Here is a 19,830-nt window from a genome sequence, read left to right on the forward strand (position 1 = left end):
TTTTGTAACTGTCATGCAAGTAATTTTTAGTTGTGAATACCACTATATTTGATTCTGGATCTTCCAAATCAAGGTGATGTAAAACTCTTTAAAGGGCATATATCTCCCTAAAAAAAACTAGAGAAGCGATAATGACTCGTTGAGTCATATTTAGGGATCTATATCATAACATGAGTTGGAAGGCTCTTCTAATGTATTGAGCAAACATGGTGGTGATGTGGGGGTAGAGGTGAAAATGGAAAGAAAAAAAAATTACAATTGTCATGCAAGTAGAATATATTGAGCAAACATGGTGGTGGTGTGGGGGTAGAAGTGAAAAAAAAAAAGAAAAAAAAAAAAAGAAAAAAGGAAGAAGAAGAAAAACATTTTGGTATGCGTACTTCATCTGCAAATCTAGCTAAAGAAGAAAGACCAATCTTATTTTTGGCGATTGAAATCACAACTTGTCCCCACATAGAAAAACTAGATACAGTATCACTATGACCTCTCAAAACAATAGGATGTGACGGTAAATTCCTACAAGAAAATGTCCACAGAAACAACAAATTAGACACGAAATATCTAATGTCATACTTCTGTTTAACTTAGTTAAAAAAAAAAAAAAAAAAAAAAAAACTTCTATTTAACTTAACTAGAACAGTTCCCTTTTCCAATTCCCTTGGACAAAGAGAGAAATTTTGAGTAGGAATGACATAGTTATTCTGGAGAAAAATTATCATTTAAATTTTCCTCTCAAAGCAGCCTCCTCCCAATCGCCTTCCCCCTAAAAGTAAAAATAAATAAACAATGGCAAACAAGGCCACCTGCCCACAAACCACAAAATATCTTTGTATAGATAGATAATTACATGCAAATTAATCAATATGTGTGGACATATATTTGAATTCGAAAGTTTCTCATTATTTTCCTGTCCAAATGCTTCCAAATTCCCTTCTCATCGCCTTTGTGAGATTTTTTGGCAGGATGAGAAACATTTCCCAAGTGGCTGCTCCCAACCACAACTGAACATGGAAAAAGCGGGGATACCTGCACATTTGGGGTACAGTGGGGGATGTGAGAAACTATACAGCACAATAGATCCCTTTTGTAAACATCTTTTTGATTTCTATTGCTGAGACACACTCTCATGTGCCAACTGGGACCTGAACCCTACACCTCCCTTTTTGGGCTGGTAGGAGTTTATCATCCAGGTTAAAATCTGGTGGTGATCCTTTCCATAGTTATTTAAAACTAAGTGACTGTCAAGACTCAAGAGTAAATAACTTTCTTTTAGGAGCTCAAGGCTCAGTGCTTTCTAGTCAACAATACTTGCATTGCCATGTTATCAGGGAAGTTTATAGAATGGCAGGGTTGTACATGAAACTTGAAAGGTTCTACTTTTTCCTTCACAGACAAAAATAAGAACAAGAATCCCCCTGGTAAAGGGGTAACCAAACTCCATAAGTGCAGCCCAAAATATGATTTGACTTATATCATTACAAGTAATTGATCAGGTTTGTCTTAATCTTGCTTGGAAGGAATCTTGCTCACTCGGGTTAACTTTGCATGTTTTTCAAGTAATTGAAAGAAGATGCCCAATTACCTTCTCAAGTCCCAAACTCGTAAAGTCCTGTCAAGAGAGCAAGAGATGAGCAAATGTTCGTCTGTTGCAGCTAACTGCAGGCATGGGAAGATAAATGAAAATACACTTCATTAAATTGCATTTTACATTTAGCAATTTAAATTACCTTAGTTACGTATGCATCATGTGCCCGCCACAAGGAAATAATATTTCCACTCCTCACATCAATTAACCTGCAAATTCCAGAACTTAGTCCAGCTGCAATCCAAGATGGTGAAGCTACAGCTCCATCAGCTTGCATTTTGTTAGATCCACATGCACATATAGCATAAATGAGAGAAGGGAAACTGGATTCACCAGATTCACTCCTCCCACTGCAGGAATTTTCAGAATTCGCGACGTTTAAAAAACACCACTATAAGCCTTAAAAACGCTGTTAAAGGCTAAAGTGACGTTTATAACTTTCGTCGCAGATACGGTTGCCGTCTTAGGTATATGACGTTTATTAAACGTCGCTAATGACTTTAGCCGGCATTTTTTTAAAACGCCGTAAATTCTCAAACATCCGTTATCTAAAAACTGTCACAGTTAAATGCTGACGTCATATGACGACACTTAGTGACGTTTTTTCAAAAACGCCATTTTTTCTCCTTTTTTTTACAAAAAAAAAAAAAAATTTTGCACTGCTATTTATAGAAAGAAAAAAATATAAATAAATTTCATTGCACTAAATCTGCAAAATAATGCTTCTCAAAAAAAAAAAAAAAAAAAAAAAATTCTGCAAAATAAGTATTCAATTGTCAAATTGCATTATTAGCTAAATAAGGTAAACTCTGAAAGGCAAGGATTCTATGCAGAAGCACATAAATGAAAATAAACCAAAAATAAACCAAACAAATTTAATTCCTCTTCCAGGTGGCTACAATTTTACATTTGACAAACAATATAAAAAAATTGTAACATTTCCTACCTATTTATATTTAACCACAAACCATACCCCAAAAAAATGTTAATAAAACCATCAAAATATTGGATAACTCATTCATGGGCCAATGCTTATGTAGAAATTTATGTATTATTGATTGATGAATTGATATTGAATGTTACAATGATTCCTATATATAGAAGAGTAGGTGGTAGTAGGTGGTAGATGGAGTAGGTAAAGTGGAGGTGGTAGTGGTGTAATGGGTTAGGTTTAGTGGAGTAGGTGAGGTGGTAGTGGTGTAGTGGGTTAGGTTTAGTGGGTGAAGTAGGTGATAGTGGTGTAGTGGGTTAGGTTTAGTGGAGTAGGTGAGGTGGTAGTGGTGTAGTGGGTTAGGTTTAGTGGGTGAAGTAGGTGATGGTAAATTCTAACAGCCCCCCGCAAACTCAAGGAGGATAGAAACTAACCAACTTGAGTTTGGAGAGAGTAACAAAACAAGAAAATACATAAAAATAAAAAAGGATAGGAGACACTGTATGGTCGTGTCAGACCATTGTAGAAGACAGTTTATGGGGTCATGTCGGACCGTTGTAGAAGACAGTTTACGGGGTCATGTCGGACCGTTATAGCAGACAGTTTACGGGGTCATGTCGGACCGTTGTAGCAGACACTGTTGTGACAGTTTACGGAGTCTTGCTGGACCCTTGTAGAAACTAACCGGAATCAATGTCAGGACAGTTTACAGAGTCTTGTCGGACCCTTGTAGAAACTAACCGGAATCTATGTCGGGACAGTTTACAGAGTCTTGTCGGACCCATAAAGGAGCTAACCGGAATTAATGTCAGGACAGTTTACAGAGTCTTGTCGGACCCATAAAGGAGCTAACCGGAATCAATGTCGGGACAGTTTACAGAGTCTTACCTACTACACACTCACCCTCTTCTATATATAGGAATCATGAATCTTGTAATATATCAATATATCAATCAATAATACATAAATTCTTACATGGTATCAGAGCAAGGTTAAGAATTTAATATTTTTTCTTTTTTTTGTGAAAATAATAATAATATTAATATGGAAATCATGGAGTGGGCGGTGGTACAAAAATATTGTGTAGAAAAAGAGGGAGATGGTGGAAAAGAGAGGCCACTCATGTTATTAAAATAAATTAAGGAATTAAAAAAAGTGATATTGGTTTTGTTTTCAAAAAGATGGATTAAAATAAATATAAAAAAAGAAAAAGAAAGTGGAGACCATGATGAAAGGTGGGAACAAGTGTGCTGGTGCTGTGTTGTAATGGTCAGAAAGAGAGATAAGAAAATAAAATAAAATAAATTTCAAGGTGCTGTGTTGTAATGGCATTGAAATATCCACCATCATAAAGAGTATCAGTGGTGCTGCATATGTTTATGAGCATTATTTGAGGCCTTTCTTTCTTAACCCACAGCAGACTGTTAACGTCTAGTATGTCCCAAGGAAGAAGGACATCTTCAGTAAGCCAGATGACATTCTAACTGCTGCTGAGAAGTACATAGAAGATCCAAGGCTCCGGCTTTCGACATCACTCTCCCCAAATAGTCCATAGCAGCTTCTCCACCGGAAAGATACTCCTAACAGCAGCGGAAAAAAGGTGTTTCCCTCAGCCAAACAAGGCTCAATAGCTGTGGTCCTCATCACCTACTTCACCCACTTAAACCTACTCCACTAAACCTAACCCACTACACCACTACCACCTCACCTACTCCACTAAACCTAACCCACTACACCACTATCACCTACTTCACCCACTTAAACCTACTCCACTAAACCTAACCCACTACACCACTACCACCTCACCTACTCCACTAAACCTAACCCACTACACCACTACCACCTCCACTTCACCTACTCCTTACCTACTACACACTCACCCTCTTCTATATATAGGAATCATGAATCATTGTAATATATCAATATATCAATCAATAATACATAAATTCTTACATGGTATCAGAGCAAGGTTAAGAATTTAATATTTTTTCGCTTCACCGGCGGGCGGCAACCTCGCCTTGGCCGCCCGCCGGACCTCAACCTAGTCCGCTAGAATTGTCTACTACATACCTACCTCCTCATCATATCTTCATAACATCTCATTCTCTCTCGGCATCATAGTAGCCGTGATACTGCTCATACTTCTGGACAGCGGAGAGAACATCGTCTTTCTCGATCTTTCCGCCGACGCCGGTGGCGAGATCCAAGGGTCCGACAAGACTCTGTAAACTGTCCCGACATTGATTCCGGTTAGCTCCTTTATGGATCCGACAAGACTCTGTAAACTGTCCCGACATTGATTCCGGTTAGTTTCTACAAGGGTCCAGCAAGACTCCGTAAACTGTCACAACAACTGTCACCACATTGTCTGCTACAACGGTCCGACATGACCCCATAAACTGTCTTCTACATCGGTCTGACACCGCCATCCAGTGTCCTCTACACCGTTATGACACCACCATACAGTGTCCTCTACATGGTTATGACACCCCCATACAGTGTCCTCTACAACGTTATGACACCACCATCCAGTGTCTTCACCAATGGTCTGACACGACCATACAGTGTCACCTATCCTCTTTTATTTTTATGTATTTTCTTATTTTGTAACTCTCTCCAAACTCAAGTTGGTTAGTTCCTATCCCCCTTGAGTTTGCGGGGGGCTGTTAAAACCTATCACCTACTTCACCCACTTAAACCTACTCCACTAAACCTAACCCACTACACCACTACCACCTCACCTACTCCACTAAACCTAACCCACTACACCACTATCACCTACTTCACCCACTTAAACCTACTCCACTAAACCTAACCCACTACACCACTACCACCTCACCTACTCCACTAAACCTAACCCACTACACCACTACCACCTCCACTTCACCTACTCCTTACCTACTACACACTCACCCTCTTCTATATATAGGAATCATGAATCTTGTAATCTATCAATCAAGACATCAATCAATAATACATAAATTCTTACAGACCCTTAAAAAGTCGCACCCTCAAAAGGTGTGCCTAATTTTTCAAAAGGTGTGCCATCAAAAGGCGTGCCCAATTCATCAAAAGGTGTGCCGGACATGATGGCGAGGCACGTGGGCGCCTTGGCTTGCGCGCCCGTTTTGTCGTCTGGTGGCAAGAGGCACGCGATACGCGTGGCTGCCTCGCTATTTAACCAAGGTTGATGCTGAGGCTGAGGCAGACAAAAAAACTTCTGAAAATCCTCTGAAAACAACTCTTCCTTTGCTGAGAAAGAAACTCTGTAATACTCTGTAACCAACCCGTCTCTGAAACACTCAGCAACATGGCCTCTTCTTCCCGTCCAGCTACCCAGAACATGGCCTCCTCTTCCCGTGGTCTGCTCACGCTCTTTCCAGAACTGAACGAGTCCACAAGAGAAATAACTGGTGCGGTGGCCAGTGAACCTCAACCAAACACCTCTGGTTTTGCTCCGTTGAACTTTCCGATGCGGTCGGTGGAGCAAAAAATGGCGGTGCAGTCGGATGTGGAGGCCAATCAGTATACCTTGAAGTCATGTGTGGAAACCATGACTGCGGTTACAAATTTGTCGAACCGGCTGCAGAGTAGGACAAATGAGGTGCAGCAGTTAAACGCCCAACTGGCTCTGCTCCAACGCATGTATAAGGATGCGCGAGCAGAGATAAGTGTGCTAAAGGCGGAAAACAAGGAGCTGAAGCGGAAGGCCAGTTTTATGTTCCGATTTGGAGGGCCGCCATATGCTGCAGTGGAGGAGCAGGGAGTAGTGATCATGCCCAGTGGAGTGGGAAACACGGAGGCAACACCGGCAAGGGCCGCCCAAGACGGTGGCAAGAAGAAAAGACCGGCAGAATAGGCGAGAAGAAAAATCCCACTGTTCCGATTTGTGTTGGTTGTGTTTTGTTTTGTTTTGTGTTTTTTTTTTTTATTTTTTATTTTTTTTTTTATAATTTTTTTTTTTTTATGGTGTAAAATGCTGATCGGGGTTGATCCCCGGCATGAAGAAATGACAAGTTTGTAAAATGTTGTTGTTGTTGTTGTTGTTTTTTTTTTTTTTTTTTTTTTTTTTTTTTTTTTTGGGAGTGTTTTGTTGAAAAAATAAAAATAAAATGAAAGAAAACAAGGGAGAAAGAAAATAGATAAAAAATATTTATAGATGGATTATATGAAAAACATCAGTGCGATTGTTTCAAAATAAAGTGGGGTATTTAAAAAAGAGGAAAAGTGACTTGGAAAAAATAAATAAAAATAAGTGATTTTTGAAATCAAATGGAGGAGAGAGAGGGACAAACCCATGTGATAAAGTGGAGAGAGAGTCGGTGAGTGGGGTGCAAAAGGTGAAGGAGAAATGATGGATTGAAAATGGTTTGGGTCAAAAGTGGACACTGTTAGTGGGGAACATGAGTGCATTGATTATTTGATATAATAATAATAATAATAAAAATAAAAAGTTAGAACAGTTGGAGAGAATGAGTGGAGTATGGTAAGGGTTTCATCCAAAGCCAAAATTCCTGCAGCGAATCACTTCGCAAATCCTAGCATGAGTTTTTTCTCTTTCCAGGCTTATTCATGAATTTCCTGGTGATTTCAAGAGCCTCTGGTGGCATTGTGGCAGAGAACACCCCAACTTGGATTTTGGGTGGCAGCAACTGAGAACACCCCAACCTGGATTTTGGGTGGCAGCAACTGGAAAATATCATAGATCTGATTTTTAAAAAACCTCGTGACAGCATTTCATCAGCTTCATCCAAGACAAACATTTTGATGTAAACAGGGCGAAGTGATTGTCTCCGCAACATGTCAAACACACGACCAGGAGTACCAACAACAACATGAACCCCACTGGAGAGAATGCGCTGATCTTCGCGCACACTAGTCCCTCCAACACAAGCATGAACCTTCACACTTTGCTGGGCAAGTTCAAGAGTGGGTGGAAGAACCAAAGCTTGGCACTCAACCAAGCTATAATCTAGCTGCTGCAAAATTCCAGAGCAGAATGTTGCAGTGTTTCCAGTTCCAGACTGTCTCGTCATATGAGGTGAAGAATTCTTCTCCATCAGCCTCACACATGACTACAGTTGCACAAATCTTTGTTGATTTTATCAGCGGAATAGGTTGAGGTCCGGCGGGCGGCTAAGGTGAGGTTGCCGCCCGCCGGGGAAGCGAAAATACTAGGTTTTAAACCAGCTCTGATACCATGTAGAAATTTATGTATTATTGATTGATGAATTGATATTGAATGTTACAATGATTCCTATATATAGAAGAGTAGGTGGTAGTAGGTGGTAGATGGAGTAGGTAAAGTGGAGGTGGTAGTGGTGTAATGGGTTAGGTTTAGTGGAGTAGGTGAGGTGGTAGTGGTGTAGTGGGTTAGGTTTAGTGGGTGAAGTAGGTGATAGTGGTGTAGTGGGTTAGGTTTAGTGGAGTAGGTGAGGTGGTAGTGGTGTAGTGGGTTAGGTTTAGTGGGTGAAGTAGGTGATGGTAAATTCTAACAGCTTATTTCAAGGAACAAGCTGGCCAATGCTACTACAAAAAAAACACTGGAATCAGTCATCAAAAAATAGAGAAACTAACCCAAAAATAAAATAAAATAAAATAAAATAAAAAGTTAACAAATTATAATCATTGCCAATAATAAAGTCAACAAAAAGTTAGCACAACAATCACAATCCAAGTTCAAAACTCTCACCACCACCTGCAAGCACCCACATTCAAAAAACTTCACGTTCATCAAATAAATATATACTCATAAGACAGATTACGGACAGTTCGAGTATGGAGAGCACCACCTAAACTTGTTAAAAGGTAAAAAAAAATGTTTTTAATGCAAGAACACATTAATTATGTAGAAACAATAAATAATAAAATGAAGTATATAATTAGAGGCACATTAATTACTTGTGAAGATCAATTCCAGCCTTCTTAGAGGCACTAACAATGCAACTATATAATTAGAAAAGCCTAATAATGTATTTAGCAAACTAATAAAATAAATTCTCATCAATTTGCAACATATAAAGGGAATGGAAGGCTATATCACCATGAAGTTCAGGATGGCATACAGGAGGAAGTTGCCTTCCAGCTAAAATTTCTCCATCTAGAGAGAACATACATGCCTCAGTAGATATCAATTCAAGAAAACAATACAATCAAATTTTTGCCCTTTCAAAATGGGGCATATATCAGAGATAAATTCTTCAAACTAGCAAAATAAATATTAATTTATTATTGAAATCTGTTGCACCGTCCGGTTTGTCATCATGTTCCTCATTATTGATTTCAACTGGTTCATACTATGATGATCCAAACAAAAATTAATGAGTAGGACCATAAACAAAGAACAAAGCATATAGACAACGAGATATCATAATAACAATAATAATAATAATATAATAAGAGGTAAAAAAAAAAAGAAAAGCACACTCAGGAAAGGAATGCTTGGAAGCACAATAGAATGCTTTGAAGTTATCAATGCAACAATGCCCCACTATTTTTGTTCTCCCATTTCCTAGTTAGATGCATGTTCAATTTAGTCGATCCTAGCAATAAATCTGGAAAATATGCTTGGCACTATGGTGCAAATGGTTCCCATTTATATTATTTTGGCACATTCAGATATTAGAGCTACGAGCCATTTAGGGGCCAACCCACTAGGTTGGTGCCTAGCAGCCTAAAGTCTACAAACATTCAGTAAATTTAAAATAAAAGTGGAGACAGCTGCAAGAAGATGATCAGAAGACCCATTAGAAGTTACCAAACTAACAATACTTTTTTCTTTTCAAATTCACAACCCTAAGATGGAATATGAGGGAGGAAGCAGAGAAGGTGCAGAAAACCTCCATTCATCGAAATAAGTGAATCAACCAGTTACACCAATGCACAAACAGATACTTTGTTAAAAATTGAGTATTATATAATGTCATGAATGCAGAATACATTCCTATGATACAGTCATTGGCAAGAACTCAAAGACTCAAAAGTCAAATGAATAAGGACTGTTTGGTATGTAAATAAATGCAATTGAGATGTCCATAAAGAAAATTTCAGGCACATTTCATCTAGTCGTGTATCTATCCTGTATAGTTAGGAGACAATAGCCATATAATACTAAGTTCAGAATCTCACCATGAAAGAGAGAAGGCTAGTAAGTATGCTGCATTTAAAAGACACACAAACTCTAGTCAGCATCAGACGCTAGATTAAATGGTTGCAAACAATGACATCTGTTTTTTCATCAATGACAATGTATTACCTTGATACAGACCACATCGGATTCCAACTTTCTGGATGAACTGAAAAATGATAGAAATGAGTTGAAAATAAAATCAGTTTATTAGAAAGAACAGATGATTCCTAGACCAATGATATTTAACGGCACTTACAATCACTCATAGACAGGCAGATTTTCTTTTTAAGTCATAAATCGACTGTTTGGAGTAGTCATACTACAACGGAAACAAATGTAATTTTCAGTTAAAGAAACCTAGTGAAAATGTTAAAAATAAAAATAAACATGAAGCTGCTAAAAAAGCATCAAAATATTTTTTGTGGAAAAATTTAAGGAGACAAAACCCACAATACCTGATTCCTGGAGGTTTAAATGGATAGTCTGGAGGAAACTTGATTTTCCCATAATAATATCCACCTTACCATAATAAGTGGGAAACATTCATGAATAAAATAAAATAAAAAATTCCATGTTCCAAGAACAATAGCAAACAAAACCAACGATGAAATAAATGTCGTGTGCCACAAATGCATAACACTTCATATCAAACCTGCAAAAGGAGTTCCTTCACTTCCCTCTAGTACATAATCTGCAACATATAATTGTAGAATAAAATCATGTTATGTAATTAACAAACAAGAAGTGGATGAGAAAGCATATAGACAAATGATGCATGCCAGCTGATGTGATACATGGATAAATGCTGCAAAAAGTGCCACTGATAAAATGGTTTCTGGTGTTCCCATAAAGCTTTTTGTAATTATTCATAAAAGCCCAAAAAGTGTACTGGTTCTTCAATTATTAGTCTATGCTTTGTCCTTAGTGATGCCAACCTTTGGAAAACAAAACCTATCGTGGAAACTAAAAAAAGTTGAAGATGCAAACCAATAGGACACAAAAAGAATTAAAACACAGATAAACCTTGAGACCTCCTTCAAGTAATATTTATGAATCTCGAGTAAAATATGAATTTTTCCCCAAAGGGAAGGCAGAGATTAATTACCCCCAAAAAAAAAAAAAAGGCAGAGATTAGCCACTAACCAGAATCCCATCTCCTTCAAAAAGAAGTTGTAAATCCCATTGAGGAAGGAACCCCGTATAAATACGGTGTCACCAAAATCAAACACCTCAGCAACAGCGACCCATCACAGCAAAATTATAAACAAAACTTCCCGAATGCTTGCTGGCCAGCAAGCTCCACTGTGGCAGACCTTGGTCTGGCACCCAAGCACTAACCTCTATGATCCCTCCACCTAAAGCCCTAGGTCCACCAATAACAATAAGATAAAATAAAAATAAAAAAAGTTTTCCATTGACACATTTTATCGAACATTGGACATGCAAGGAAAATAGTACAATAAGCATCGCAATATCAAGCAGCTATTCCAACCAAAAAAAAGATCCATAAAAAAATTTATGTCAGTAGGATAAGAATCACAACATCAAGGAATACTAACCTCAACTACAAATAGGTCATCATCAATATGCATAGGAGAGCACCAACGAACTAGTCACCAGCACCAATTTTAGAAACTGTTTGACATTTTCTATAAGGAAAATGTGATAAGAGTGACAAAGATAATGAGATTCAATAAAAAATAGAGAGAGGTCCAAATCTCATAGAGCAATGAAAAGAATGCGTGACATTCGATTGGAGAGATAGAGAGAGCAGATTTGATATTTACCATAATAGCAGATCGGAGAGACAGAGAGAGCAGATCTGAGAACAACATCGTTGAGCTTGCTTCTACACACTGTTGTTAACGATCCAGATCCAACGCTGCTTGCTTATCCTGTACGTGATCAAAGACATTAACACGGCACTCAAAACCCTAGATACATCGATTCGAAAAGCGAATATACAAAACAGAAGAAAAGAAACTAGCAATCAACTATAAATCGTTAGTTTCAGCCATGAAAGTTTATGGATCTAGTGTGAATGTAGCAAATTCATATCAGAAAACTCTAACCTTGAGCCCTAGATCGACTTAGATAAAGAGGGATTCAAACGATATTGCAGACATACGCTCAAATCAAGTGTAGAACAAAAATTTCCAGATCATACAACCAAAGAATCGATGGAGATCGAAGATCCAAGGCCTTGATTTCTCTCTCTGCCTCTCTCTCTCTCTCTCTCAAAAGTTACGCCTCTTCTTTTGATCAGAAAAGTCTTGCCTCTTCAATCACAAATAAATGTTACTTCACTGTTTTTAATAACGGCGAACAAACGAGATGAAATAATTAAATTTGCACAGATGGTGAAAAATTATAAAACATTTCACAACGTTTTTCAAAAACGCCAAAAAAAAAAAGTGGTAATATCCTATTTTTCTTGTAGTGTCCAGAGATGAAGTTTTTGACCTCGTGTAAAATCAATGAATCTACATGAAATAGTACAATTCAAAAGGCTGAACTGCATTAGAAGAATTTTGATTTTTTTTTTTTCTTTTTCTTTCCTTTTTTGGCTTATCTGCTTCAGCTAAGAATGCAAATGTCACTGTAAGAGTCTTTACCTGAGAGAACCATTCCCTGTGCCAACTACAAGCTTTTCAATGAATTCTAGGTGATGCATACAAGTGTACAAGCTCCCATCAAATGAAGTTGAAAATATTCCACATAATAATTGATTGGAATTTAGCATATTGGGCTGATTGGCATTTATCTTTGATGTAGAAGTTGAAGGGCTAGCAACATGAGCAGAATTTGCTGATGATTCAGCAAATATAGATATCAGTTTCCAAACATGAGCAGAATATGGTGTTTGGCTGTTCCAAACATGTACTGTTCCATCACAAGAAGCTACCCTTTCATGGGACGACAGGACGCAAATATCATTCAAAACCTGAAAGCTGTAGAGTAATTAGAGACATATCAAAGCAGACAAAATGTTCATGTGACAAAATTCAACAATCTTCGAGAAGAAATTAAGAGACATTGATCTACAGTTATTGAAGTCAACAACACTTGTCACTCCATTAAATTGAAATGGTTCCATTTTGTACTGACCAATGACATCTAATAATAGTATGTTATGATATGAGCTATAACTTTTGCCATTAGATGCACTGCTTTTTATAACTACTTTCTGCCCAAACCCAAAGCAGACAAAAGTTGTCCAGACAAAACAGTACCTTGGCCATCATTTATACAGTTCCATGACAGTAATATTGTGCCTCCTGAATTGAAGAGATAGGGAACATTCCACTCGAGCCGGTATTTAATCTAACAGAAGTCTGACCCTGGCCCAGTCAATCTTTTTGGGGCTACGCTGTAAAATAGAGGGGTGCTGCACCACACAGAGTAAGATGTACTTTTGGAAATCGGTTATTCTAGTAGAAATAGAAAAGCTTTTGGTTCTTTGATTCTTTCTGTGGTATAAGGGCTAGAAATAAAAAATCGAGTAGCTCTATTTTCATTCCTCAACTTTTAACTAATAAATCACCTTTTCATTCACCAAGGGGGATGCAAGCAGCATATGTTAGAGAACAAGAGCCATAAATATGAAAGATAAGTGAGATAAATAACTGGATCTCATTTACAGCTTCTGCAATACAATTTTCAAACTAACAATTACTAGAGATAAGTAAAGGTTCCAGAACTCAAATACCAATTAATTGCAAACAATGGTGTGATACTCCAATTTAATGAAAGGAATATAAGAATATACCTCCTCATGGCCATAATAACCAGATGTACAATTGATCCTTGACAAGTCCCACTTCTGAACAATTGCCTTGAATTCCTGGACCAACTCCTGCGGTAAAAACAGTACACTCATCTTGGCAAACAGCCAAAGATCTTAGTGCTCCATGATGTGCACAGATGGAGTGCATTACAGATGCTCTGATCTTCCATGGAAGTTCATCTCTCAGACTCCCAACACGACCTAAAAAATCAGGCCCATCCCAGCTAGCTCCCGGACTAGGGAACCAATGCCACGGCTCATGTTTCCCAAATACATGCCTGTCAACTGGATCTTGATTAAGGTCACTTGCTCGCTTATGAGGCATCAAGTTTTTGGCACTCCTATTTCCTTGTGACTGTAATATTGACCACCCAACCCCATTGAGCAACAGTTTAGCAGGATTGTATTCAGAAGATGTTGAGCTCTTGCTAAAAACAGGCCCTTTAGAAACAATAGTCTGGACCACTTCAAGAGGACTCCCTTGTATATTCCCACTGAATCATGACAGTTCAGGCCTGTGAAGTGCAATAAAGTATAAATGTGCTTGAGCATGTAGAATTGATTGTTTTGTAAATTAAAAAAAAAAAAAAAAAAAAAAAGGATACTAGTCTCGGAACCATGAAACAAGCATACCTTCCAGTTATGGCACCGTAGAAGGAATTGCTCAAGAAGCAACCATGTGGCACAACACTGGCGAAGTTTCTCTATACTAAGAAGAGAAGTGAAGGGGGGATATATAAGCAACCTGTAGATGTCCAGATTAAGTTAACACACGCTAAAAATGACATTAAGGTAAGACGTTATGAATTGACTCCAATTGAAAATACTAGCACCCACACAAGGTCCATATGGCTTTCAATTGGATCCTCCTCATCTACTTTTCGTTTGGTAACCTTGAAGCTTCTCTCCAGAGAACCAGAAGTAATGCTGGTTTCTTGAGAGAAAGCAAGCTCATCGAATAGCTCTTTGAGTTTTGGCAGAACATGCAATGCCGTTAAATCTGGGCCAATTCGCTCACAAATTGCAATGAGACTTGTAGCAGCAACCTGGTGAGCAGAAAAATAATTGCATTATAAAAAAATTTGGGTAAATTATAAATACACTCACTAAGGTTTGCTTAAAATAGGAATTGCCATCAATGGTTTGGAAAATTACAAATACCTCTTTATCAGAATTTTTTATTTAACAGAATTAATTGAAAAAATAAAATTTCTAACTATTCACCTATATAATAATAAAATTATCTGAAATATTAATTGAAATAAAATTTTAACATTATTAAAAACTGTTAATTAACTTGATGATTTATTAATAAAAGGAACCATTTGTTATAAAATTAGAAACCTTAGGGGGTATAATGTAATTTCTAAAACCACAGGTGAAAATTTATAATTTAAGTAAACTTCAGAGGGTGTGTTTGTAATTTACCCAAAAAAATTTAACCTAGTTAACCAGCGCCTAAGATGCAGGTAAGTGAAAGAAGAGTATTTTATTGACATTAATTCACATTATCTAAGAAGATCTGGGAATAAATCATTGAATGTAGTAGTGAAACAAGGTTAGAACAGAGCTATTCCTCTTTCAATTGACAACTCAATAATCAATTAGGATGAATCACTATCTTCGGGACATATGGAGGGTGCAATGTGAGGCACAGATTAGCGAAGTGTTGGAAAGAAACCATAGAAAAAGCAAAGGAATACAGCTGCTCACATATTCATTGAAAAAGTAGAAAAGGTCAATGTGTCATGCAACAAGCACACTTCCTTAATGCCTTCATAAAGAGGCACAAACCTTACCTGCGCCTGGTACTTGTGAAACTCAAATTATAATTTGGGACACTAATGTAACAATGAAAGTTGTATCAGCAGCCCTCCCTCTCACTTGTGTACCACAGTGCCACACCATGTGAGAGAGAGAACTGTATGTACAACCTTTGTGGTTGTAGATTTAGCAATTTTTATCCTACTTAATGGTTTATATTTTAAGAATGATGGCTAAATTGGAGCCATAGCTTCCATAATTTGTCATTATTGTTTAACTCAACCAACAACAACAAAAAATGGTACAACCATAATAAACAAATAATTCTTCGTGTGTTGTCAACTAATCTCAACCCATCCAATCTTCGAGATGCACCAAATTCAAGATAAATGACACCTCTACCTCAGTAACAATTAGTATTTCATATTTCAAGTAGCTCCAAAGGAAAAACTCTCTTTATTCCTACATCCTTTTTAAAGGGATTCTTTTTGGATTGTTGATTCCTGATAATTGTTGCATAAAACATAAATAAATAAATAAATAAAAGAAAAGGCTCTCATTCTTTACATGCAAGGAAAGCTAATTGATTGCGGCTCCTACTTTGTTGATTATCATCTTGAAGCTGTTGATTTGTTACTGTTTCAATTCTCCATCTTCTTGCATTGTATTTCAGTTGTAGTTTATTGTTGGTTATTCTCTTTGAATCTACATCATTTGTTGTAGTCTATATTGTATATCCATTGAAGTTAATAACTTACTGGTATTTACCGGTAAGTTTGTTTTTCACTGTTCTATAGTAAGATGAATAACAATTCTGTGTTATCTCAGGACAAAGAGCAAAAGTAATGCAAATATTAAAAAAGTAAACATGCATAAGATATTGTCAAGAGATTGGAGCAGGAATTTGAAACACCTGAAGAACTGCAGTGTCCAAACTAGTTTGCATGAGAACCATAACGTGCAGGCAACTTCCATCCTGAACAAGTATAGTAAATGTCAAATCAATTTGTGATTTCAAATGTTCAATTCAGGATAAGAGCAATGCTAGAGACGCCAAATGAATTACCAAATATTCTACCAAATACTCACATGGGTGTGGGTCCCATGTGGCGTTGGTCCCACATCCATGTGAGTATTTGATAGAATATTTGGTAATTCATTTGGGATTGCTAGCATTTTTGCTAGGACAAAGGTGGACCAAGTAAAAGTGAATGTCAAATCTCATACTTCTATCAACTCCTTTATAACCACCTCCATCGGTAAGACTGCAAGGAGACCATCCAATGTCATTAAGGGCTAAAGAACTCCAGATCTGCATGGGTTCAGGCTTAGTCATATATGAAGCATCGACGCAAGAGTTAACGACATTTCTTTGTAATGGTAGAATTTGTCTGACAACAAAATTCACCCCCAAAAGACCACCTAAAAAACAAAAGCATAAAATTAGCTTAACAAGCTGAAGAAGCACATTTTCCGAAAATATACCAGTCTAATGACTCCATAAATTGAGAACATCAATTCTAACCAGGACATCAATTCCATCACTACAGAGCCCTTTACCAAAACAGTGGATCAGAAGTAAGATCGTCTAGAAATGACAAGAACAGTTAGCACACTACAAACGACAACAACAAACGATAGCACACTGGAGCAGGAAAGAAAATTCTAAATTTGTATAGTAATGAAAATTTTAAGTTCCTACATCTATCAAATCACAAAAGTGAGAACAAAAGATTTGATTGAACTTGATGAACTGTAACTGGTACACCAAGCTCTTCGCTAGAGACAATGAGCAGCACAGAAGCAGCAGCAGCAGAACTCTTGTGAGGTGAAACATATAATTTTGATATAACCGAAGGATTGTAGTTTTAGAGAAGAGAAAAAGTTAGGCAATGAGTTAGACTTCATTCCCTTTTATATTGATAATTCTGAGGAATTACAGGCATAATTCTGAGCAACCAAAAAAGAATAAATAAGATAAATAAAAATACAATTATTATTTCCTATTCTAACAATAAGGATACAAATATTATTTCCTATTCTAACAATTTCCTATTTTAACACTCCCTCTCAAGCTGGTGCGAAAATATCTCTCATGCCTAGCTTGTTGAGACATGAAAGGATTTGTTCCCTAGTCCCTTGGTGAGAACATCAGCTAGTTGGTCCGCAGTCTTCACAAACGGAATACATATGGTGCCACTAGTGAGCTTTTCTTTGATGAAGTGACTATCAATCTCCACATGCTTAGTTCTATCATGCTGAATTGGATTATGATCTATGTTGATTGCAGCCATGTTGTCACAGTATAGTCGCATGGAGTCAGTTTGATGAATTCCCAAGTCTCCCAACAATAGTTTAATCCATAGTAACTCATATACCCCCTGAGCCATAGCCCTGAATTCTGTCTCAGCACTAGATCGAGTAACCACATTTTGTTTCTTACTTCGCCATGTGACTAGGTTGCCACCAACAAATGTGCAGTATCTAGAAGTTGATCGTTTGTCAGTGACTGATCCTGCCCAATCTGCATCAGTAAATGCTTCCACACTAAGATGGCCATGTTTTGAGAAATAGAGACCCTTTTCAGGAGAAGACTTTAGGTATCGCAGGATTCGCATAATTGCCTCTAAGTGGGAAGTTCTAAGAGCATGCATGAACTGGCTCACCATGCTCACAACAATGGCAATGCCTGGACGTGAGTGGGATAAGTATATGAGCTTGTCCACTAGTCTTTGGTATCTTCCTCCCGTCCACTGGCTCTCCCTCTTGATCCTCACTAAGTTTCTGGTCTGGTTCTAGAGGTGTATCTCGTGGTCTACCTCCAAGCAGTCCAATTTCTTTTAGCAAGTCAAGCACATACTTTCTCTGACATATAAAGATGACATCCTTGCTCCTAGCTACTTCAACACCCAAGAAATATTTCAAACGACCCAAGTCTTTAATTTCAAACTCCTTAGCTAAGTATTCCTTCAACTGAGGGATCTCCTCAACGTCATCCCCTGTCAAAACAATATCATCAACATAAACAATGAGAGCTGTGGTCTTACCATGTGAGAAGTGTTTCATAAACAAGGTATGATCAACTTGACTCTGCTTGAACCTATATTTCAGCATAGCTTGAGCAAACCTTTCAAACCAAGCCCTAGGGGATTGCTTTAGTCCATAAAGCGACTTTCGGAGCCTGCATACTTTACCTTTGGACTTAGTATCTGCAAAACCAGGAGGAATATCTATATAGACCTCTTCTGCTAGGTCTCCATGAAGGAAGGCATTCTTCACATCAAACTAATGAAGTGGCCAATCGAAATTTGCAGCAAGAGAGAGTAAAATTCTCACAAAGTTCATCTTAGCAATCGGTGCAAATGTCTCCTGGTAATCTACCCCATAAGTCTGAGTGAAGCCCTTAGCAACCCATCTTGCTTTGCACTGTTCTATGGAACCATCTGCTTTGTGTTTTACCGTGTACACCCACTTACACCCAATTGGATTTTTTCCTCTAGGTAACTCCACTAACGCCCAAGTGTCATTCTTGCTGAGAGCTCTCATCTCTTCCATCATGGCATATTTCCATTCAGGAATAGAGAGAGTATCTTGAAAAGTGGTAGGCAGACTAATAGAAGACACTTTAGACGGAAAGGCTTTATATGAGAAAGACATATTAGAATAAGAGACATGATTAGTAATAGGATGCTAAGTTCATGACCTAACTCCCTTCCTATTAGCAATGGGAACATCAAGATCTGAAACATCAGGAATATGAGTACTAGAAGTAGAATTACCTGGACTCATATGACATAAGGTTGACTCTGGACACTCATCCGGAGAAGAAGTTGGCAGTAGTGGAGGGAGAGTAGGCTCTTGCATCCAGGTGACTTGCTGTCTGTCCTTGTCCCTAATATAAACTTTGCCTGTTTCCTTGTCCTCAACAACTGCTGGCTCATTATCCTCTATCTGTTCAACCATTGGCGGAAAAGAAACAGGTGGAACATGAATCTTTTCACACCCAGACTCCCCTTGAAGAGATGATTAGGATGCCAGGGAAGACAGAAAGTAAGGTTGAGACTCAAAGAACGTGACATCCATGGAGACAAACCATTTGCGAGTGGGAGGGTGATAACACTTATAACCCTTTTGGCTAGTAGAATAACCCAGCAAAACACACTTAAGTGACCTAAGATCCAATTTACCACGGGTGGGAGAATGATTATGGACAAAGCAAACACAGCCAAAGGTCTTAGGAGAAATAGAGAACCCAGAAGAGGTAGACCCGAACAAAACTTGAAAAGAAGTTTGTTTTGAAGGACTTGTGTAGGAAGACGATTAATCAAATAAATGGCAGTGAGAACCGCTTCCCCCCAATAGGATCGAGGAACCACATCTCAAATGATAGACAACGGGTGACATCAAGGAGATGGCGATTTTTGCATTCTGCAATACCATTTTGTTGAGAGGTATTAGTGCATGAAGTCTGGTGAATAATGCCTTGCGTGGCGAAGTAAGTGGCAAGACCAAAGTCAATATATTCCCCTCCATTATCAGAACGTAGAATTTTGACAACCGCCCCAAATCGAGTACAAACCATTTTATGGAAGTTTTGAAACACAGAAAAAATCTCACTTTTATCTTTCATCAAA

General features: G+C 37.9%; 1 pseudogene across 1 annotated transcript; it reads right to left on the minus strand.

Moving 5' to 3' along the window:
• Nucleotides 1–489: 489 nt before the first annotated feature.
• On the minus strand, nucleotides 490–17,814 carry LOC114260825 (protein GFS12-like; annotated as a pseudogene). Its single transcript, XR_014345529.1, has 19 exons — nucleotides 17,311–17,814; nucleotides 17,137–17,146; nucleotides 16,424–16,618; nucleotides 16,110–16,172; nucleotides 14,270–14,478; nucleotides 14,066–14,177; nucleotides 13,415–13,926; nucleotides 12,261–12,589; nucleotides 11,433–11,924; nucleotides 11,205–11,294; nucleotides 10,789–11,008; nucleotides 10,298–10,336; nucleotides 10,101–10,164; nucleotides 9,902–9,964; nucleotides 9,772–9,811; nucleotides 9,645–9,672; nucleotides 1,728–1,794; nucleotides 1,583–1,656; nucleotides 490–1,026 (listed from the first exon to the last, which is right to left on the minus strand). The product of XR_014345529.1 is annotated as a protein GFS12-like (transcript).
• Between the last annotated feature and the right edge of the window lie 2,016 nt (nucleotides 17,815–19,830).

Source organism: Camellia sinensis, chromosome 12, assembly GCF_055761805.1.
Source record: "Camellia sinensis isolate YWXY chromosome 12, ASM5576180v1, whole genome shotgun sequence".
NCBI classification, from domain to species: Eukaryota; Viridiplantae; Streptophyta; class Magnoliopsida; order Ericales; family Theaceae; genus Camellia; species Camellia sinensis.